The following is a 24,550-nucleotide window of genomic DNA, read 5'->3' as shown; positions in this document are numbered from 1 at the left end:
AACAGGGTGGGAACACAGCCCCACGTATCAGCAGACATGCTGCTTAAAGTCTTCCTGAGTACACGGCTGCCCACTAAACACACCCCTTGAGCTGGCCCTGCCCACCAATGGAACAAGACCCAACTCCACTCACCAGTGGGCAGGAACCAGTCCCTCCCACCAGGAAGCCTGCACAAGCCTCCTAGATAGTCTCACCTGCCAGGGGGCAGATAGCAGAAGAACTACATCTGTGCAGCCTGTGGAACAGAAACAGCAATCACAGAAGTTTAGACAAAATGACATAGCACAGAAACATGTCCCAGAGGAAGGAACAAGATAAAACCCCAGAGGAACAACTAAATGAAGTTGAGATAGGCAATCTATATGAAAAGTAATTCAGAATAATGATAGTAAAGATGATCCAAGATCTCAGAAAAAAGGTGGAAGCACAGATTGAGAAGATACAAGAAATGTTTAATAAAAACCTAGAAGAACTAAAGAACAAAAAACAGAGATGAACAATACAATAACTGAAATGAAAAATACATTAGAAGGAATCAATAGCAGAATAACTGAGGCAGAAGAATGGAAAAAGTGAGCTGGAAGAAAGAATGGTGGAAATCACTACTGTGGAACAGAATAAAGAAAAAAGAATGAAAAGAAATGAGGCCAGCCAAAGAGACCACTGGGGCAACAATAAACACACCAACATTCACATTATATGGGTCCCAGAAGGAGAAGAGAGGGAGAAAGGACCTGAGAAAATATTGGAAAAGATAATAGCTGAAAACTTCCCTAACATGGTAAAGGAAATATTCACCCAAGTCTAGGAAGTGCAGAGAGTCCAAGGAAGGATAAAACCAAGGAGGAACAAGCCAAGACACATAGTAATCAACCTGACAAAAATTAAAAGACAATTTGTGAATGTACCATACTGTTTTGATTACTGTAGCTTTATAGCATATTCTGAAGTCTGGGAGCATGATACCTTCAGCTCTCTTCTTTTATCTCAAGATTGCTTTGGTTATTCAAATTCTTTTGTGACTCCATATAAGTTTAGAATTATTTTTTCTATTTCTGTGAAAATATGTCATGGGTATTTTGGTAGGGATTGTATTAAATCTGTAGAGTGCTCCAGATACTATGGACATTTAACAATATTAATTCTTCCAATCCCTGAACATGGGATATCTTTCCATTTATTTGTATCATCTTCAAGTTCCTCCATCAATGTCTCATAGTTTTCAGAGTATAAGTCTTTCACCTCCTTAGTTAAGTTTATTCCTAGGTATTTAAAACTCCTAGAAGAAAACACAGGAAGAACACCCTTTAATATAAATCATAGCAATATTTTTTGGATTTGTCTCTTTAGCAAAAGAAACAAAAAGAAACAAAACAAAAACAAATAGAACCTAATTAAATGTAAAAAGCTTTTGCACAGCAAAAAACAAACAAGCAAAAAAATCAACAAAACAAAAAGACATCTACTGAATAAGAGAAAATATTTGCAAATAATATGACCACTAAAGAGTTAATATAGAAAATATATAAACAGCTCATACAACTCAATACCAAAAAACAAACAACTCCATTAAAAAATGGGAAGACCTGAGTAGACATTTTTCAAAGAAGGAATACAGATGGTAAACAGTTACATGAAAAGACGCTCAACATTGCTAATTATCAGGGAAATGCAAATCAAAACCTCACATCTGTCAGAATAACTGTCATCAAAAAGAACACTATCTGCTATTTGCAAATGTTGGTGAGGATGTGGAGAAAAGGGAACCCTAGTACACTGTCCATGGGAATGTAAATTGGTATAGCCACTATCGAGAACAGTATGGATGTTCCTCCAAAAATTAAAAATAGATCTGCCATATATTATCCAACAACTCCACTCCTGGGTATATATCCAAAGAAAACAAATAAACTAATTTGAAAAGTACATGAACCCAATATTGAAAGCAGTATTATTTATAATAGCCAAGTTATGAAAGCAACCTAAGTGTCCATCAACAGATGAATGGACAAAGATGTGGTATATATATATATATCTCCACACATACACACATACACACACATATATATGATTATTACTCAGCCACAAAAAAGAATTAAATCTTCCATTTGCAACAATATGGATGAACTTGGAGGGATTATGCTTAGTGAAATAAGTCAGACAAAGACAAATAATATATGTTATCACTCATACGTGGAATATAAAAGATAAAACAAATGAGTGACTATAACACAACAGAAACAGTCTTACAGACATACAGAACAAACTAGTGGTTACCAGTGAAGAGAAGGAAGAGGAGGGCAATATAGGGAAAGGGGATTAAGAGGTACAAAATACTATGTTAAAGTAAGCTATAGAGACATATGGAGAAATACAGCCATTATTTTATAATAACTTTAAATGTAGTAATGTAGCATAATCTATAAAAATACTGAATTACTATGTTGTACACCTGAATCTCATATAATGTTATAAACTAAATATATTTCAATAAATAACCTCTCAGAAAACTAGAACTTGCTCAACTTGATAAACATCTACAAAATACTTATAGCTACTATTACTTAATAGTGAACAGCTAAATCCTTTCCCCATAAAATCAGCAGCAAAGCATGTCCACTCTCACCACACGTATTCAACATATTATTGAAAGTTCTAGTCAATGCAATAAGTTAAGTAAAGGAAATAAAGGGCATACACATTGGAAAGTAATAAATAAAACTGTCCTGATTTGCAGATGATATGATTGTCTACATATGATGGAAATCCCAAAGAATGGACAAAAAAAACTCCTTATAAAATAATGAGTGAGTTTAGCAAGGTCTCAGGATACCAAATGACTACACACGCACAAAAATTATATCTACATACAAAGAACATGTGGAAACCAAAATTAAAAATACAATAGCATTTATAATCCTTCTTTTATAAAACAAAATACTTTGGATTCCAGTTTTACTTCTAACATATAAAAAGCTTGAAAGTCCTCACTGGTCATTGCAACAAGAATAAAGCCCAACAACTAGAATCAATGACTTCTCTTGGAGCCATTGGATAACGGAGATTGTAAGACTCCAAAAGTGAGGTTGCAGCCACCCCAAAGTCTGAAGATACAGGTGAACACAGAGAATTAAAGCTGATGAGTATCTTACCTAGAGTAGAAGCCACTGAGCCAGTAATTGGTAGGAACACTTAAAGTTGGAAGCTGAGTGTGGACTAGTATGTAAATGAGACATTCCTGGGGGCTGCAGTCTTAAAAGAACCATCACACTCTCATGGGTCTTACAAAACTTCAGGAAACTCCCCAGGATCTCATGGCGATGTATTAAAAAAATGTCCCTCTGTCTCTGGCAGTGGTAAGGGAAAATAAGTCATTGTGAAATATGATGAGAGTGTTCTCCACAACCAAGGCCTACTTTCCGGAAGAAAATACTTTACCAGAGCTTTATTCCCACTATGGGAAAGGTCAATTACCCAACTCCTGCCCTGTGTACTTTTCCTCTCTTACCTCCTAAGGGAGTTGGCGGGAGGTAAGAAACAATTATGAATATCACAGCCTAGTGACACAGGGCCGCTAAAAGACAGATTAATCATAAGATAATAGAACACTTTCTCTTTCTCTCACCTTACTAACACCTTCAACGTGGCTTCAATATAATAACATTGGATTGCAGCTGAAAGTGTTGCAAGGCACTAAGTCTACCTTTGGAAGGCCAAAGGCAGCAAGGAAGACCAAAACAGAATTTGGAGTCCCTGTTACCTATAGCTACAGTAAATATTAAATAAACTCAGTCCAACTACTAGCCAGATTAACATAAAACCTCACTCTGAAAGCTCGTTTGCCCTCAGTGCCTATTACCCAATAAATGTCTGCATTTAAACTAAAAATTACAAGTCGTACTCACAGACAAGATAAAACACAATCTGAGAAGCAAAGAAACTATGAGAAGTAATTAAGATATTCCACAGGTTTTGGAATTATTGAAGAGGGAATTTAAAATAATTATGATTAATATAAAGGACGGTAAAGGAAAAAGTAGATTATATGGGTAATGTAAGCAAATTTCAGAAAACTAAAGAAAACAAAATATTGACAGAAGCCAGAGAGCAGAAAAATTAAATATGTAGGTGTAAGTCTAATACAACATGTACAGGATTTTTATGTTGAAAACATACGACATATATTTCATAATGTCTATGAAAGAAATTAAAGATTTAAATAAATAGAAAGACATATCATGTTTATGGACTAGAAGAGTCAACATAGTAAAGATGTCTTCTTTCCAAATTGATATACAAGTTTAACAAAATTCCCATAAAAATCTCTACAAGATAATTTCATATACATAAATACACTTATTCTAAAAATTATATGTAAAGTCAATGAAACTAAAACAGATCTGAAAATGAAGAATAAAGTAGGAGGAACCACTCTACACAATATTATGACTTCTATATATAGCTACTGTAACCAAGACCATAAAGCATTGCCAAGGGGTAGACATAGATCAATGTAACAGAATAGAGAACCTACAATAGAAGGAGCCCACATATATAGTCAACTGAGTTTTGACAATGGTACAAGTGCAATTCAATGAAAAAAAGGGAGCATTTCCAACAAAGACTCCTGGAATAATTAAACATTCATAGGCAAAAAAAGAACCTCAAATTAAACTTCAAACCTTATACAATATAACCCCCCAAAGATCATAGATTTAAATGTAAACTTATAAAAGGAAAATTGAATTGTACGATATTTAGTTGGTATCAGAGAATTGCTGGAAAACATCAACAGAGAAATTATTTCTAGAATATATAAAGAACTCTTATAATTCACTGCTTCAAAAAAATCCAATTAGAAAATTGATGAAAGACACGAAGAGACATTTAACACTGATGAAAGAAATCAAAGAAGATCTAAAAACATGAATGACACACAATTTTTATGAATTGAATGACTCAACATAATGTGTGTGACAACAGATGTGATTCTCTCCAAATTGATACACAAGTTTAGTAAAATTCATATCAAAATTTCAGGCAAGATTTTTGTAGGAACAAAGATTATTATAACATTTATATGAAGAGTCAAAGAAACTAGAATAGCTAAAACACTTTTGAAAAAACAGAATAAAGTTAGAGGAATTAACCTACCTTATTTGGAGACTTATTTCTTAACTATTGTAAACAAGACTGTGTGGTATTGGTGAAGCAATAGATAAATGGAACAGAACAGAGAATCCAGAAACAGACCCACATGTACACACATATGTCTAATTTTTTTAACATCTTTATTGGAGTATAACTGCTTTACAATGTTGTGTTCATTTCTGCTGTACAACAAAGTGAATCAGCTATATGTATACATATATCTCCATATCCCCTCCCTCTTGTGTGTCCCTCCCACCCTCCCTATCTCACCCCTCTAGGTGGTCACAAAGCACTGAGTTGATCTCCCTGTGCTATGCAGCTACTTTGCACTAGCTATCTATTTTACATTTGGTAGTGTATATATGTCAATGTTACTCTCTCACTTCGTCCCAGCTTACCCTTCTCCCTCCCCATGTCCTCAAGTCCATTCTCTACTTCGGCATCTTTACTCCCGTCCTGCCCCTAGGATCATCAGAACCTTTTTTTTTATATATATATTCCATATCTATGTGTTAGCATACGGTATTTGTTTTTCTCTTTCTGACTTACTTCACTCTGTATGACAGACTCTAGGTCCATCCACCTCACTACAAATAACTTAATTTTGTTTCTTTTTATGGCTGAATAATATTCCATTGTACATATGTGCCACACCTTCTTTATCCATTCATTCATCTGTCTATGGACACTTAGGTTGGTTCCATGCCCTGGCTATTGTAAATAGTGCTGCAGTGAACATTGTGGTACATGTATCTTTTTGAATTATGGTTTTCTCAGGGTATATGCCCAGTAGTGGGATTGCTGGGCCATATGGTAGTTCTATTTTAGTTTTTAAAGGAACCTCCATACTGTTCTCCATAGTGGCTGTATCAATTTACACTCCCACCAACAATGCAAGAGGGTTCCCTTTTCTCCACACCCTCACCAGCATTTATTGTTTGTAGATTTTTTTATAATGGGACCATTCTGACCAGTGAGAGGTGATACCTCATTGTGGTTCTGATTTGCACTTCTCTAATGGTTAGTGATGTTGAGCATCCTTTCATGTGTTTGTTGTCAATCTGTTTATCTTCTTTGGAGAAATGTCTATTTAGGTCTTCTGCCCGTTTTTTGATTGGGTTGTTTTTTTGATATTGAGCTGCATGAGGTGGTTGTATATTTTAGAGATTAACCCTTTGTCAGTTGCTTCATTTGCAAATATTTTCCCCCATTCTGAGGGTTGCCTTTTCATCTTATTTATGGTTTCCTTTGCTGTAAAAAAGCTTTTAAGTTTCATTCGGTCCCATTTTTTTAGCTTTGTTTTTATTTCCTTTTCTCTAGGAGGTGGGTCAAAAAGGATCTTGCTGTGATTTATGTCATAGAGTGTTCTGCCTATGTTTTTCTCTAAGAGTTTTATAGTGTCTGGCCTTACATTTAGGTCTTTAATCCATTTTGAGTTTATTTTTGTGTATGGTGTTAGAAAGTGTTCCAATTTCATTCTTTTACATGTAGCTGTCCAGTTTTCCCAGCACCACTTATTGAAGGGACTATCTTTTCTCCATTGTATATTCTTGCCTCCTTTTCATAGATTAAGTGACCATAGGTACGTGGGTTTATCTCTGGGCTTTCTATCCTGTTCCATTGATCTATATTTCTGTTTTTGTGCCAGTACCATACTGTCTTGATTACTGTAGCTTTGTAGTATAGTCTGAAGTCAGGGAGCCTGATTCTTCCAGCTCCATTTTTCTTTCTCAAGATTGCTTTGGCTATTTTGGGTGGTGCTATAAGAACCCTTAACATGAGATCCACCCTCTTAAGTTTTTGAGTGCACAACACAGTATTGTTAACTATAGTTTCCATGTTATATAGCAGATCTGTAAAACTTATTCTATCTTGTATAACTTTATTCCTATCGAACAACATTTCCCTATTTCCTCCTCTCCCATCCCTTACAACCACCCCTGAAATTCTTAAAATACTAAATGAAAAAAATCCATTTCTAGTCACATAGTAAGATTTCAGAGCACTAGGAATAAAAGAAATTTCTCAAAGCCTCCAGAAAGAAGAAAAACATTACAAAGAATAATTATTCAGAACAATATTGAAATTTTTAATAAGCAAAACTGAAAAACTATGGAACAATGCCTTCATAATCTTGAGGAAAAATGATTTTCAGCCCCACAGTGGAGCTTAACCAAGGATTAGGAAAGCCAGGGTAAAGGGGGTCCAATGCCAGAGGGAAGTGAAGTTCTTTAGATGATATTCAAGGAAGACCCTTTTATGTTCATCAGGGTTACAGCTCTCCCAGGTCTATAAAATGTGTCACACTGGGGGGCCAGGAGTGGGAGATGAGTAAATCACCAGACAGAACTGACTGTGTGGAAAACTCTTCTGAGAGATATATTACAAACTGCTAAGATTACAGGAATTTTTAGTGATATACTCCAAGAAAATCGAGTCTACAGCAGAAAAAAAAAAGTCAATTTTTGACTCCAAGGAAAAACAGAGTTTGATGAGAAATGACACTAGCCTAGCCTAAGAGTGAACAGAATTTACATGGTCAAAAGAATGAAAACTCTTATTATGTGTTTACCCAATTGATATGCATTTACACGGGGAGGGGCAGGGTTGTGGACAGGGGCTGTGAGGTCCCCACAGTCCTCAGCAACCTTTACAAAAAGTCATCTAAAGTTAAACATCTAAACATCTAAACATCTAAACATCTAAAGTTAAATCAAAGAAGTAGAATATGCAGATTATTCTGAACTAGAGAGATAGATATCAGAGAAAATAAAGCTGAAAAAGGTGAAAGTGGTTGCCTCTGGAAACAGAATTGAAGAGAGATTTGATTTTTTGTTATGTTTTAAAGTATTTACAAATAATATAAGGATAGGAATAACAAGTTAAATGAACACAAAATGAAATTTAGGAAAGTAAAGACATTTTCAAAGTGCTGTTGCATTGTCTCCTTTTATGGGGGCACAAGATACTATGTCAAATCTTGATAAAGGACTTTGTCACAGACTCTAGAGCTGTAGATCAATAAGAAGAAAGCACAAAAAGTTATTTATCTTAAAGATAAAAGCAACCTTCCCCACCCCCACCCCCACCAAAAAAGGAGAGAAAGACAAGATGAAAAAGTAACATGAACACAGTTTCATTTGTCACAGAATACCCATGGTTTTATAAAAGGGAAACCAAATATGCCCCAGAAGTAGTCACAAAGTCCTCCAAATAGAGATGATAAAGTCCTGTAAACTCTGAAAAAAGAGAAAAATAGGGTGTCTGTATTACAAAATAGTCACAGATGTCTCAGCTGTGTTGGCCCCAGTATATTGTACATTAGGTTTGGTTGTCCAGAAAGAATGTGCACAGAGTGTTTGGAACATCTAATATTAAATGGACATTGCTGTAGATATTACATCAAAAGAAAAAAACCACATGACATTGCTCTTACATAAGTAAGGGTTTCAACAATTATGACAGCGTAATATGTTTCTTCAGCCATATTTCTTTTTTCAGGACTAGGGAACCACAAGCAAAAACAATAGAGCAATAATGTTATTGAACTATTGTTTCTACTTTAACCTTCAGTCTTGTATTCATCTCCCCTTACACCATCCAGAATTTGATTTGGAGTTAACTGAGTGAAACTTAGCTTTAATATTCGAAAATATGTGCTCCCTAGCTTATGAAGGGGAATCTTTTCAGGCCAGAGCCCTTGGCTTTCCTCTCACCTATACTGCAGTGACCTGCCTGCTCCTCTTCCCAGGATACTCCATTCCATACGGTCCTTCCTGAATTCATTTGAACATTTTGGTTTTGGTCTTTATTTGAAGACTTTTTCATCAATTGGTTTGCTTTCTCACAATTCTCTCACAAGTTTCCTCAAGCTCTCTGGGAAAGGATCATTCATTTATTCACGAACCTTTGTTTAGCAAACACTGTGCTAGGCAACATGCCATTGACTGGAGACGGCTGTAAGAATGAATCTGCATGGTTATGGTCTAGTGCAGGATGGGGCAAAGACAACTACTACAAGACAGATTAATACATGATATGAAAGATTTGTAAAGGACTAACCTTGGGGGTGTGGGGCCAGAACGCAGAAGAGGCTTTCCTGGGGCATCGATTACTGAATCTGGGAGGTCACAGGCAGGAAGGCCACCCAGACAGAAGTCCAAGGTGTTAAGCCAGAGGAGACCCTTTACAGTCTTGAGTTTGCTTCAGTGAGCAATGCTTAGGGGAAAGCGGTGAAGCTGAGGCTGGATTCAGGTAATGCAGCGTCTTGCACGTCCCAGAAGGGCATCAGGCCTTTTTTATAGAGAAGAGGCAAGTAAGAATCATCACAGTATTTTAATCAGAGGACTGACCTGGAGGAAGGGGTGTCTGAAGGCAGCCCCATCAGCAGCCACCCAAAAGAGAAGGCAAGGGCCTGAGCTGCGGGGAGGAAGGAGGAGTGGGGAGGGTGTTCTGTACTTGAGAGAATCCGGGTGGTGTAATTGTGACCTACTGACTGAGTTGCCTGATGGGGGGAACCTAAGATTAATTCACATTTTCTAGACTGGAGAATAAATTTAGAATGTTATATCTAAGAAAATATAAATGAAAAATGCCCTTTAAAAAAATTTAAAGAATTGATATCCATTTCCACATAATAAGAACAAGAGGCAGCTAAACCATGATCACATTACAAGAGATCATTTGACTGAGAAATTATGTCTATTATACATGACTAATTCATTTAACATTATCACCTCCCAGTAAAACACAAGGGAAGACATGCATTCACAGTCACATTCCAACCCCTAAAGTTGAAACCTATCCTTTACCTGAAACTATTTTCAATTATATTCAGATATAATTCAGAAGCATTAGAACATGAAGTCAAAAAACTTTCTCCTGAAAATCACTCTCTCAAAGCTTATGTATGTCAATTTCACACTCCATATCAGCCATTATAAAATTCAATCCAAATATTTACTCTTTGAAGATCTATCTAAATGATTCCCTAATGCAGAAGTCATTTTGTCAAATATTACTTTGCAAGGCCTTACAAAGGATAAAATGCTTAATCATTGTATTCATATTTAATGATCACAGCATCTTTTTGACATACAAGGTATGGCTTGAGCTTAAAGGATGGAGCCTGCCATTTCTTTAGCTTCAGGACATTGTGTGGCTATGGATGCCACACTCTCCACTCCCCATGGTATAGTCAGCCCTTCACAGCTCCCAGTTAGAGGGAAGCAAGGAACAGGCTTACTGAGCATCAACTCAGGGCACAACACTGCACTTTTTCTCCTTTAGCATCACAAGAGACCTAAATGTCAGTGCTGGACTCACACAACTTGCCCTGGGTCACACAACATGCTTGAGACATGGTTTACCTGGTCCATCAAAAAGATCCTCTTTGAATGTCTAGACCAATTACTGGAGCACTGGAGCTACTGGGAAGTAGCTGCTGAACAAATTAGGATGGTGCACAGAATTTCCCTTGCTGCTTACAAGAACAGACTGTCTTCAAGTACGGAAGAACAGCCACTTAGGAAAATAACCATTATCCATTCATTCAAAGAAGCTCTATCTGGCCACTCATCCTGTTACTCTCAAAGTTATTTGATGTTTTCCCTAATTAAGATTGGTTGTTAGTTTATTGTTTATCTGTATAGGAACACACACACACACACACATCTTAATCATATTTACCTAAACTAGTGGAATTTACAATGATAAAAAAGAAGTATCTCTGCCTATGTAGCAACTGATTATTTCTCGTCACTATAGTTAAAAACACACATTTTTTATCAGTATAGATTTTAGAATACAAATTTTTAGAAGAAATTATTGACCTTGCTTTGTGTGATGTCTGAAAATCCCATTTTATCACTCATGGTGCTAATTGTTCTTATGACACTTTGGAAAATCGATTCTAATTTGGTGAACACCATTAATGAATCCCTGGAAATTTGTATCTTTTTTAATCCGTTGAGGACCAGCCCTATGAGGTTCTGAAGCAAAACACAGACACTTCAGAAATGATCTCTATCTTAAGGAAGTTCTGAGTTTCTTACAGAGGAAATTGTTTTTCCATTGGCATCTACTTTAGAAAAAGTGTTAAATTACACAATGTTGACTATGAGTGCAGTAGAATCTCTGTGGAGGGTGAGACCAACACGAGCAGAAGTCCAGGAAGGCTTCTTGGAGGAGGAGCTTTGAGAGAGGGCTCTGGAACCAGGATAATTTGTACCTGTGGTTATTCTGAAGAAGACAATGCACAATTGGAAGGGGGGGGTGTTGAAAGGACAAGCCAGGCATGAGTGGGAATAAGCCAGAGGCTAGTGTAGTAACCACCAGGGCTTCAGAAGATGGATTGGACAGTGGGCATCTGGGTAGACAGGTGGGGTGTCACATGGCACAGCCCCCAGAAGCCAAGCAGAGGAGGTTAACGTTGAACTGAGCAGATGATCACTGTGCTGGTGGTCTTACACAGAAGGGTGGTACCAACAAAGACTGCTTCAGGGGTACCCCTCACAGAGAGCTGTAGAGGGGATGCCCTTTCAATACAGTGAAAGGGGGACTTACCTGGTGGCGCAATGGTTAAGAATCTGCCTGCCAATGCAGGGGACACTGTTTTGATCCCTGGTCCGGGAAGATCCCACATGTTGCAGAGCAACTAAGCCCATGCACCACAACTACTGAGCCTGTGCTCTAGAGTCTGCAAGCCACAACTACTGAAGCCTGCATGCCTAAAGCCTGTGCCCCGCAACAAGAGAAGCCACCGCAATGAGAAGCCTGGGCACCACAACGAAGAGTAACCCTGCTTGCCACAACTGGAGAAAGCCTGTGTGCAGCAACAAAGATCCAATGCAGCCAAAAAAAAAAAAAAAAAAAAAACATACAGTGAGGGGAAGGGATGGCAGCAAACTGAAACGCCTCAAGGACAAGGGCTGTGGCATCTCTTAGATAAATCTGTACTTAGCACATGATACCTACTCTAATTTACATGTATATTTAAGCTGATGGCATACATTTCCAAATCTGGTCTCAGGCCAATCATTATGGTCACAGCCAAGGCCATTTCTTACTTTAGCAATTCCCTAGGAATGAGATAAATGAGGTGTAAGACAATTTTTTCTGATGCCTATGGACAAGCTCAGAGATGTGAAACTGGCTTTTCCTTAGGTGATGGGAGGTAAGCAGTAAAGCATTTAATTTCAGGGAGGCCTTAAGAATTAGAACAAATGGTGTCATAATTCCCTTGGTTCATGAGTAATGTTGATTTTCTTCAATTAAATGCTTAAAATGCAAGTAGCTCAAAGAAGTCCAGATGTTTAGTATTCTGTGAGAACTTTATAAACAACTGAGACGTATGGATCTTGTTGAAATGTGAAATCTGGTAAATGTGTAACATAAGATGAACCTAGATATTTACATTGACAAAAATCATTTATCACACTCAAGTTAACAGCTCCACTGCATTTGCAGCTTTAACAATTTGCTATCCAACTTTGTGGGTGACAAATCCAAAGAATTCATCAGAAATTTCCTGATAGAGAAAACCTCCATCGTCATAAGAATTAATAAAAAGCTTTCCCAGAGGGGTTTGTGTTTGGATTCCAGAAAGCAAATTATATTCTCAGAAACAGAGCAAATAGCCTTTGTTGATAGGAAAGCATTTCATTAGGAGTCTGTTCCAAGATGGGAAGGCAGTGAGAGGAGGAGAACTCACAGCTCAGAACCAAGACACAAGAGATCCACACGTGCCCCAAGGACCCCCTGTGCCTTGGCTACAGAAAGAGACCCCAGGCTCTGAAACTGAGGCCCAACACCCCCCAGGGACAGGAGTTTCCATGAATAATAAATACTGAATGAGAAAAGGAGTCTGGCAATGGAAAACCTGGGAATTTGTAGGCATTGATTGAGGACACATGGTAAAAAAATTATGTATCCATTATTTTAAAACATCTTAATTTCTCAACAGGCATGTGTAATGGGTAGCATTTCCTGTCAGAAAGCCAGTTTTATGTTAATATTAAAGCATGACCATATTCACTTTTCTGTTCTCTACTCATGGGTGAAGAAATCACAACTACAATGAAACTAGAAATAAAAAACAGAAGGAAAATAAAAATTCACAAACATGTAGAAATTAAAAAACACTCTCTTAAATATACATAGGTCAAAAGAGAAATCACAAGGGGAATTTGAAATATCTTGAGAGTCATGAAAATGAAAAAGTCACATACAAAAACTTACAGAATGCAGCAAAAGCTGGGTTAAGAGGGAATTAAGAGTTGAAAATGCTTACATTAAAAAAGGAGAGGGGCTTCCCTGGTGGCGCAGTGGTTGAGAGTCTGCCTGCCAATGCAGGGGACATGGGTTCAAGCCCTGGTCTGGGAGGATCCCATATGCTGCAGAGCAACTGGGCCCGTGCATCACAACTGCTGAGCCTGTGTTCTAGAGCCCATGAGCCACAACTACTGAAGCCTGCGTGCCTAGAGCCTGTGCTCTGCGACAGGAGAAGCCACCGCAATGAGAGGCCTGTGCACTGCAACAAAGAGCGGCCCCCATTTGCTGCAACTGGAGAGGGCCTGTGTGCAGCAGCGAAGACCCAACATAGCTAAAAATAAAATAAAGAAAGAAATAAATTTATTAAATTAAAAAAAGAAGAAAGATTACAAATCTACAAGCTAACTTTACACTTTAAGGAACTAGGAAAATAAGAACAAAATAAACCCTAAGCTAGCAGAAGAAAGGAAATAAGAATTAGAACAGAGGTAAATGGAATAGAGAATAGAAAAATAAAGAAAATCAACAAAACCAGGAGTTGGTTCTTTGAAAAGATCAACAAAATTGACAAACCTTTAAGTTAAACTGACTAAGAAAAAAAATAAACTCAAATAACTAAAATAAAGAATGAAAGAGGGGACATTATAACCTAATGTTACCAAAATAAAAAGGATTATAAGAAAAAACTATGAAAAAGTGTACACCAACAAGTCAGATAACTAATGAAATGGAAAAATTCCAAGAAGTACAACCAATCAAGACTAAATAATGAAGAAATAGAAAATCTGAACAAATGTATAACTACTAAGGAGACTGAATCAGTAATCTAAAACCTCCCAATAAAGAAAAGCCCAGAACCACATGACTTCACCGGTGAATTCTACCAAACATTTAATGAAGAATTAACATTAATCCTCCTCAGTCTTTTCCAAAAGAATTGAAGAAGAGGGAACACTTTCAAACTCATTCTATGAGGCCAGCATTATCCTGATAGCAAAAACAGACAAAGACATTAGAAGAAAAGAAAACTAGACACCAATATCCCTTATAAATATTGATACAAAAGTCCTCAATGACATATTATCAAACAAAATTCAATAGCACATTAAGAGGACTATACATCATGACCAAGTGGGATTTATTCCTGAACAGCAAGGATGGTTCAACATGTGAAAATCAATGCAATGAACTATATTAACAGAATGAAGAAAAAAAAGACATGATCTTTGCAACTGATTGAGAGAAAGCATTTGATAAAACTCAACACCCTTGCATAACAAAAACACTCAACAGACTAGGAATAGAAGGAAACAACCTAAACATAATAAAGGCCATATGTGAAAAGCCCACAGCTAATACCATACTCAACAATGAATACTAAAAGTTTTTTGTCTAAGATCAGGAACAAGACAAGGATGCCCACGTTACCACCTCTGTTCAATGCAGTACTGGCAGTCCTAGCCAGAGCAATTAGGAAAAGAAAAGAAATTAAAAGGTAGCCAAATTTGTGCAAAAAAAGTAAAATTGTCTCTGTTCACAGACAGCATGAACTTATATGTAGAAAACCCTAAAGATTATACACACACACACACAATCTACTGGAACTATAAACAAATTGAGCAAAGCTACAGGATACAAAACCAATACTCCAAAATCAGCTGTGTTTCTATACACTAGCAATGAACAATTCAAAAAGGAAATTAAGAAAATTACTCTATTTACAATAGTATCAAAAAGAATAAAATACTTGAAACTAAACTAAAGAGGCAAAAAAACAAAACAAAACAAAAAAAAACTTAGATACTGAAAACTACAAAATGTTGCTGTAAGAAATTAAAGAAAACACCAATAAGTAGAAAGACACTCCAGGTTCATGGATTGAAAGACAATATTGTTAAGACATCAACATTACCTAAAGTTATCTACAGATTCAATGAAATCTCTATCAAATTCCCAACAATGGTTTTTTGCAGAAATAGAAAAAAAAATTCTCAAATTCATATGGGATTTCAAAAGATCTCAAGTAGTCAAAACAATCTTGAGAAGAGGAAAGCTGGAGGTCTCACACTTCCTAATTTAAAAATTTACTACGAAGTCCAATAATCAAAATAGTGCAGTACTAGTATAAAAACAGATGTATGGACCAGACAAATAGAAAAGATAGCCCCAAATAAACCCAGACATATATTGTCAGATGATTTTCAACAAGACTAACAAGACTATTAAATGGGGGAAAGGACAGTCTTTTCAATGAATGTTGGGAAAACTGGATCTCCACATGTCAAAGAATGAAGTCAGACACTTACCATGCACCATATACAAAAATAAACCCCAAATTTATTAAAGGCCTATAAAACTCTGAGAAGAAAACATAGGGGAAAACTTCATGACCTTGGATTTGACAATGATTTCTTGGATATGACACCACAGCGCAGTCATTAAAAGAAAAAATAGACAAATTGGACTCCATCAAAATTAAAAACGTTTGTGCAACAAAGGGAACTATAAACAGAGTGAAAAGTCAACCTACAGAATTGGGGAAAAGGTTTGCAAATCATACACTTGATAAAGAAATATAATCCAGCATAAAAAATACAAACAGCCTGATTTAAAAGTGGGCAAATAATGTGAATAGATATTTCTCGAAGAAGATATATAAAGGGCCAATAAGCACATGTAAAGATGCTCAACATCACTAATCATGAAGGATCTGCAAAGAGACACAACTTCATACCCCATAGGATGGCTTTAATAAAAAAAATATTTTTTAGCAGAAAATAACAAGTGTTAGTGAGGATGTAAAGAAATTGGAATGTTTGTGCACTGCTGATGGGAATGTAAAATTGTGAAGTTGCCATGGAAGACAATATGATGGTTCCTCAAAAAATTAAAAATGGAATTATCATATGATTCAACAATTACACTTCTGAGTATATACTCAGAAGAACTGAAAGCAGGGAATCATATATATATTTGTGCACACATGTTCACAGCAGCGTTACTCATAACAGTCAAAGTTGGAACCAATTCAAGTAATCATTGACAGATAAATGGATAAATAAATGTGGTGTATGTCAATACATACAAAAGAATATTATTCAGCCTTAAAAAGAAAGGAGTTTCTGACACATGGCACATATGAATCTTGAAGACAATACGCTAAGTGAAATAAGCCAGTCACGAAAGGACAAAGACTGTATGATTCCACTTATACGAGATACCTACAGCAGTCAAATTCATAGTGACAGAGTGTGGTTGTCAGGGTTTAGGGGCACAGGATTGGATGAATTATTATTTAATGGGTACAGAATTTTAGTTTTAGAAGATGATAAAAATTCTTTGGATGGATGGTGGTAATTGTAGCATGATTTGAATGTACTCAATGACACTGAACTGTACACTTAGTTAAAATGATAAATTTTATATTATGTATATTTTAACGCAAGTAAAACAATGCCTCTCCCCTGAATTTTTTCGAACTTCCAATAGTGACTTAAGTTATTTTTATTTTAATTTTACTTAAATAGGTGTGAACTTAAAAGTAGATATAAATTCTGTATCTTCTAATTCTCACACAGCTGTAAATTAAATTTTATAAACAAAATACAAAACTCAAAATCAACTAAAAATATCAAATCGACCTCATTAAAATAATGAGAGGGCTTCCCTGGTGGCGCAGTGGTTGGGAGTCCGCCTGCCGATGCAGGGGACACGGGTTCATGCCCCGGTCTGGGAAGATCCCACATGCCGCGGAGCGGCTAGGCCCGTGAGCCATGGCTACTGAGCCTGCGCGTCCGGAGCCTGTGCTCCACAATGGGAGAGGCCACAACAGTGAGAGGCCCAAGTACCAAGAAAAAAAATAAATAAATAATGAGATACATGGTACTGTTCTTGTGACAGTTAATTATAGCTGCTGTAGTCTCCTCCATTGGACATGGATAACACATACCATTAATCATAATAAATCCGATTTTAAAGGATGAAAGGGGAGTTTCCCTCTATACATCACCAGATGTGTGTTAATGTCATTGTCTTTCATATCCAAGTCCCATCTGTTGTTTCTCTGTTCACAGTTTCTTATCCACAGATACACTCCTTAACTGGCCTCTACTGGACCAGCTCACAGGATGGAGCAGCCCCTCCATGCTCATCCCTGCCCTTCACCTGCCCACTAGCTGAGGGGTCTACTCTTAGTGACAGTTGTGTGCTATCCACATAAGCCAAGGCCAAATTTTTATTGTCATCACATGTACTGTTATTTAAAATACACATGAAATATGAATTAGTAAAAGAATGATTATGTCCTTGAAAACTAAGTTGACAACCTAGGGAAAAGTCCAATGATGGTGTCACTAAACAAGCACTGCCTAAACTCCTGTTGGCCAGGCGAGTGGAGAGGCTTGGGGTCTGGCACTCTGTGCACCAGTGTCTAAATTCTCACTCCACTTTAAAAGGTGAAGATTAACATGTATAGAAGAAGCTGTGAATAAAACTCTTAGAAGAAAACATACGCAGAACATAAATCGCAGCAAGATCTTTTTTTGACCCACCTCCTAGAGTATTGAAAATAAAAACAAAAATAAACAAATGGGACCTAATGAAACTTAAAAGCTTTTGTACAGCAAAGGAACCCATAAACAAGACGAAATGACAAGCCTCAGAATGGGAGAAAATATTTGCAAACGAAGCAATGGACAAAGGATTAATCTCCAAAATATACAAACAGCTCATGCAGCTCAATATCAAAAAAACAAACAACCCAATCAAAAAATGCGCAGAAGACCTAAATAGACATTTCTCCAAAGAAGACATTCAGATGGCCAACAAACACATGAAAAGATGCTCAATGTCACTAATTATGAGAGAAATGCAATCAAAACTACAATGAGATATCACCTCACACCAGTCAGAATGGCCATCATCACAAAATCTACAAACAATAAGTGCTGGAGAGGGTGTGGAGAAAAGGGAACCCTCTTGCATTGTTGGTGGGAATGTAAATTGATGCAGCCACTATGGAGAACAGTATGGAGGTTCCTTAAAAACTAAAGTAGAACTACCATGTGGCCCAGCAATCCTAATACTGGGTATATACCCAGAGAAAACCATAATTCTAAAAGACACATGCACCCAAATGTTCATTGCAGCTCTATTTACAATAGCCCAGACATGGAAACAACCTAAATGTCCATCAACAGAGGAATAGATAAAGAAGATATGGTACATATATACAATGGAATATTACTCAGCCATAAAAAGGAACGAAATTGGGTCATTTGTAGAGACGTGGGTGGACCTAGAGACTGTCATACAGAGTGAAGTAAGTCAGAAAGAGAAGAACAAATATCGTATATTAACGCATACATGTACAATCTAGAAAAATGGTATAGATGAACTTATTTGCAAAGCAGAAGTAGAGACACAGACATAGAGAACAAGTGTATGGATACCAAGGGGAAAGGGCGGGGTGGGAGGAATTGGGAGATTGGGATTGACATATATACACTATTGATACTATGTATAAAATAGATAGCTAATGAGAACCTACTGTATAGCACAGGGAGCTCTACTCAATGTTCTGTGGTGACCTAAATGGGAAGGAAATCCAAAAAAGAGGGGATATGTTTATATGTGTTGTTGATTCGCTTTGCTGTACAGTAGAAACTAACACAACTTTGTAGAGCAGCTATACTCCAATAAAAACTAATTTAAAAAAAGAAGCAGCTGTGATCTCTGTAAAAAAAGAAATCACAAACTCTAACAAATCCTGATTCAGGGACCAGCCTTGGTGTAGGATTCCCCTCTGGGAGGTGGGGGGATGACCATGGTCTGCACCTCAGTGGCCTCAGTGGCCAACCCAGGTGTCTCCTATTGTTGTTCCCGGGCTACCAGGGCTGCCAACACCTCGCTCTCTGGGGACCAGGCTGCTGGAATCACACAGCTTGAGTGTTGCCTCCTAGATCAGAGGAGAAGTGAGTCCTAAGGAGTCTCAAACTGACCATTAAATGTGAAAGTGATATCACTCTTGGTGTGAACTAGTTCCCTGTCCCTAACCAACTATAGGGGTCTAGGAAACCCAATCCTAACGTGTACTGAGAAAGCGGGGGCAACAATATTTTATGAAAGGCAATCCAGTTACATGGTATTTGGCCTCCTGTCCTTCCTGCAAGAAAAATATTCATCCCTCCATCACAGGGGGACAACCCACAGGCCTTTCTATTCATGGCATCCAGCTCAAAGCTCCAGCATTTCTGTGTAATGTGCAGGAGTCTCTCTGTCAAGACCCTGCTGCCGTTCTTCTCGCTCCGGAGACTCAGAGCTAAAAGAACAAGTTACTTGCCTTGTCTCCAACCCACTGGGTAACTGCAGTAAATGTGGGAAGATGGCAGTAAAGGTCCATGCCTGTGCCGTGAGGGCCGTCAGCTCTAGGAAGTGTCCATGCTGGTCTCAGAGAGTGTCTCACCAATTCATTGTGCCAAGTGGCCTTGGGAATGAGCTTTCTTTTCTGTTATCTTCCTTGGGCCCTTCTGAAGTAGACACTGGAGAATATCCCTCCATAGGGGCTGAGCAGATTTCTTAGTCTGGCTCGTAGACATTTAATGAGTTGTTTTCAGTTGCAAACTTAGTTTGGGTTCATGTGTTCAGGTTTGTGTGTTGGTATCTATTTTGGCAGTGTGACTCTGCTGAGATCCAGGAGACTTCTTCCAGCAGCTCGGTGCTGCCAGCAGCACGAGTCCACAGCTGTGCCGGGGCTTTTTCTTGACACACTGTTTATGTTTGTCCTGTTTCTTTGCCTCTCCCCCATGCCTTTAATCTCTTCTTTTTCTCCAGCATTTCCTCTCTGCTCTGGGTACTTTCGGTGTAGGTGCTTTGGCCTGTCATGCTCCAGTGGGAGGACCACATCTGTGATTCTTTCTCTGGGCCTCCGTGCCCTGTTGGAAGGTTTACTGGGTGCCAGTTTTAGCAGTGAGTGCAACGGCCACACTCTTGATTCGATGATGGCTGCCGGCTTATTGTAATCTGACTTTGTTCATCAAGATGAGTCCAGATTTTATCCTTTTGAGTTTGGAATTGAGAATTGTCTTTTCCCACCCATTTAAGTCCCTGAATTTGTGAATTCCATTTAGTGTCTAATATTCCTGCTTGCAAACAACCATTTGTTTTGGGGGAATCACCTTTTTCTCTTAACGCCTTGTCAAACGCAATCAATACCAAGAAAGATGTACCACTGAAAATTTGTTTTCCAATCTGTCTCCTGGCCACGAGATCTGTAGGACCTTGTAAGTTGCTGCCTATCAAAACCAAACATTATATCACTGCCTAACACAGGTGCTGTCAGCCCTGGAGAATGGCTCCCCTGCTACGCAGTCAGCCCCAAAATCAATGCTGCATATTTTAGGCTTTTGGTTATTATGTCAGCCATTCCTAGTACCAATTTCTGATTCCATCATGATGGGCTATGTTAAACTATCACAAAAGACAACCCCACAATTTCGGTGGCCTGGAGCAACAAACATTCCTTCTCTTGCTCTGCAGTGTCCATAGCAGGTTGGTGGGCATAGCGCTGTGTCATCCTCATGCTGGACTTGCTTCACCCACAGGTGAGGGGAGAGAGAGCTCAGAAGGGCCTTGCGCCAGCCATTCGATGCTCAGGTCTGGAACTGACACCCATTGCTTCTGTGGAAAATCCATGACTTTACCCATTACCAAGCCCCTCTGATCCCCCAGTTTTCTCATTTGTAAACTGGAACAATATTTACCTCTAGAATATCTGTGAGGCTTCAAAAGGATGATGTATGTAAAGTGTTTAGTAAAGAGAGTGTAAAATAAAAAACACTTTCCTCTCACAACTTGCTGCCCACTGGTCTTCTGTTGTGCCCCTGGCTGCCGTAGCAGCATGAGGTTCTGCTTCTCCAAGTGGGTTTAGCCTAAGAAGAAGCACCTTTCATTCCACTGTGATCAGTGACAACCGTCTCTAATCACCTCTGCTGTGTCACTTAGGAAGGTCCTTTCTTTTTACTGTAACATGCCATTTAAAAGCTCCTAATACACATTATTATCTGCCTTAGATTCTATTAAGAGGCTTTCAACACAAAGCTGGATCTGGCATTGTATTTGCTGTTGATGACATTCCCAAGCAGGCTCTGGGACACCTGAACACAATCCACATGGCCCAACCACGTGGGGAATGCAGGTCAGCTGCCGGTCACCATGTTTTACTTTGAGAACCCATCTCCTTCTCTGCAACAGAGCACTCCAGCTAACAAGGCTATTTCTTTACCTATCGTTCATTGCACAACAGTGGCTGCTGAATCTATCCATCAGTGATAGACTTCAGCTTTTTTTTTTCCTCAAAAAAAGAAAAAAAAAAGGCCTTTGGCATATAGTCACACTGAATCTCTTTGGATGAAAAGAGGTAATATAATTAAATGAAGATGCTTTGGAAATGCTACTGGCAGTTGTCATTAAAAGTTAATGTCTAATGAACATTTGGGGGAAAACAAGCCCACAATGACTAGTAAGCAAGCCTTAAGAATCATATTGGGGCTTCCCTGGTGGCGCAGTGGTTGAGAGTCCGCCTGCCGATGCAGGGGACACGGGTTCGTGCCCTGGTCCGGGAAGATCCCACATGCCGCGGAGCAGCTGGGCCCGTGAGCCATGGCCGCTGGGCCTGTGCGTCTGGAGCCTGTGCTCCGCAGCGGGAGAGGCCACAGCAGTGAGAGGCCTGCATACTGCACACACACACACAAAAGAATCATACTGGAAGGAATTGAATTTTTTAGAAAGCAGTAGCTATAATTAGAACAAAAAGGTAATTATGAGGTATCAAAGAGGTAGTCTCAACATTTCTGAAAGAGAAAAAGCAAAGGCAGGGCAAGCTTTCAATGTGTATTTTTTAACCCAGAGGAACCAGAACAGCTCCTCCAGGATCCTGTGAGTATGGAGAAAAGCTGGAGCCGCTGTGCCCAAGGCAAGGGGCTGGCACGCGCTGTGCTGAGCTCACTCAGAGACCCACAGCTGCTCCCACCAGAGGGTTTTCTGTGTCTCTCTTTACTCCTCTCTTCCCCTTCGAGAGCTGTTATCCAAAATGCGGTGTTTATTCACACACTGAAGGATGGATACACTGCCACATTTCTGGGAATGGTTTCCCTTTAATGAGAGACAAAACCAACAAAATCCATGGAAATTAATCAAGGATAACAGTTCAGCGATGACCATGGTCAAGGCTCTAGCACGGGCATTTCTCCCTCTGCTCCTCCATCACACCATAGAGCAATGCCATCTGTCTGGTCTATATGGAAAAATGATAGAGACAGGATAGCTCAGCCATATTCAGCCTAGGCCACTGGGCTTTTGGTTTGGTTCAGTCCAATCTACACTCAAAGCTCCATTTCCTTACCTCTTAAGTGGGTGAGACCTCACAGGACTGCCATGAGAGCAGAAGATAAAGTGCCAGTGAACTAGACACAAATGGGATAAGTATGGTTTCTTACCATAGTTGTTTCAACGATCCCATTCTACAAGTTGTGTTTAACAGGTAAACCTTAGTTTTACAACAACAAAAACTATATCATTAGAAATATTCGACCTGGCAATTTATTCCCAGGCCCTAAAAAGATACAAACACAGGCCATTCCACTATGATTTTATGAGAGTCAAACTGCTCTAAAGGTTGCTCCTCACTGCTGCCCTCCAAATAACCCAGACAATCCAGATTTTAATTCAATCTGTATTTTAATTCACTCACTAAAACACAAGCTTCCCAGGCAGGTCTATGCTAGTAGAAAGGGATCCAGCCAAGTGGGTGTTAAGCAAACATCTGGTGGATGGATGGATGGATAGATAGGATAAGACGGATGGATGGATGGATGGATGGATGGATGGATGGATGGATGGATGGATTGTATGTAACCCCTCAGTGATCCCAGTCACTCCACAGTGACCTTGCCTTCCTCTTATTCCTACATTCACTCTTTTGGGTCCTGTTCAAACTCTAAGTTATCATTTTTGTGGATGTATTTCTCCCCAACAAGATACTAAGCTGTTTGAGAGCAGAGGTTGGGTATAAGTTATCTTTATTTCTCTCACTGTACTAATCATTCAGGACTACATGGATGGTGCTTAATAAATAATTGCTGTCTCACTGTAGGCTACGGCAAAGAAAATGTACCAAGATGTTCAACCAGGCAAAAGATATTTGACATGTAAAAGGATGAAAATCCACCTTTTTTCATGAACACATTAGCATACCTATTTTATTCATTAGAATATTCCAACTCTCAATAAAAGCTTCACTCACAAAGAAACAAAAAGGAAGATTTCATAGATGCCTTATTAGGCAAAATCAACATGTGGTATTAAGATGGTTCTTAGAATTTTGTAAGGTAGAGAGAAAGGAACTCCAAGTTATCACTGTGAGCCAGGCCCATCTGTGCACAACATCTTATTAGAATTGGGCTAGACTGACATTTGGGACCACTCTGACATTACTGAAACAATTCCCCAGCTTTCTTTCAATGGTAAACATAGTCTTCCAAATACCAAAATGAATTATAAAGGGTGATGAATGAAACTACTTAGGTGCAGAAGGTATAGTGCTTCACTGAGCTTCAAGCATAATCATCAGCTTATTATCTATTTTGTTTGACTGTATATCTCTTACTAAACAGTCATCTCTTATCACCCAGGCTTATCGGCACTGTTGATGTAGGGCTGGGGAACCAGGCCAGTGGTATGTGCAGTGGCACCTTCTCCAGGGCACAGGTTGTCTGTACCTACACATGGTAGCAGAGGGTTACTCTGAAATGATGCTGCTTTGGCTTTCTCTTCCTTTTGCTTTCCATTTTTATTTTTATTTTTTTACCAAATTCAGAGCAGGGCCACACAAATAAATTAATTCCTCTACACACTCAATAATAATTCCTTAAAAATGCAGACACTGGGTTTGAATCCACTTATAGCTGTGGGACTTTGAACAAGTTACTTTTCTGTGCCTCAGTTTCTTCATGTGGGAAAGAAGATAATAATAACAATATGTCTTATTTCACAGTGTTGTCCTAATAATCATATACAGTACTGTATATGAAGCACTTAGTACAGTGTCTGGCACATAAACGTTTGTATCTA

At 38.5% G+C, this 24,550-nt stretch overlaps 1 protein-coding gene across 1 annotated transcript in view; it reads right to left on the bottom strand.

Moving 5' to 3' along the window:
* GABRG3 (gamma-aminobutyric acid type A receptor subunit gamma3) overlaps positions 1-24,550 on the bottom strand; it is a gene marked incomplete at both ends in the record, with an annotated part of 443,214 nt that overhangs the window by 179,273 nt on the left and 239,391 nt on the right. The window lies entirely within an intron of this gene.

The sequence above is a fragment of the Mesoplodon mirus genome, assembly GCF_964341445.2.
Source record: "Mesoplodon mirus genome assembly, chromosome: 4".
NCBI lineage: Eukaryota > Metazoa > Chordata > Mammalia > Artiodactyla > Ziphiidae > Mesoplodon > Mesoplodon mirus.
Note: the sequence above shows the minus strand (reverse complement) of the source record. Positions and strands in the feature narration are given on the sequence as shown.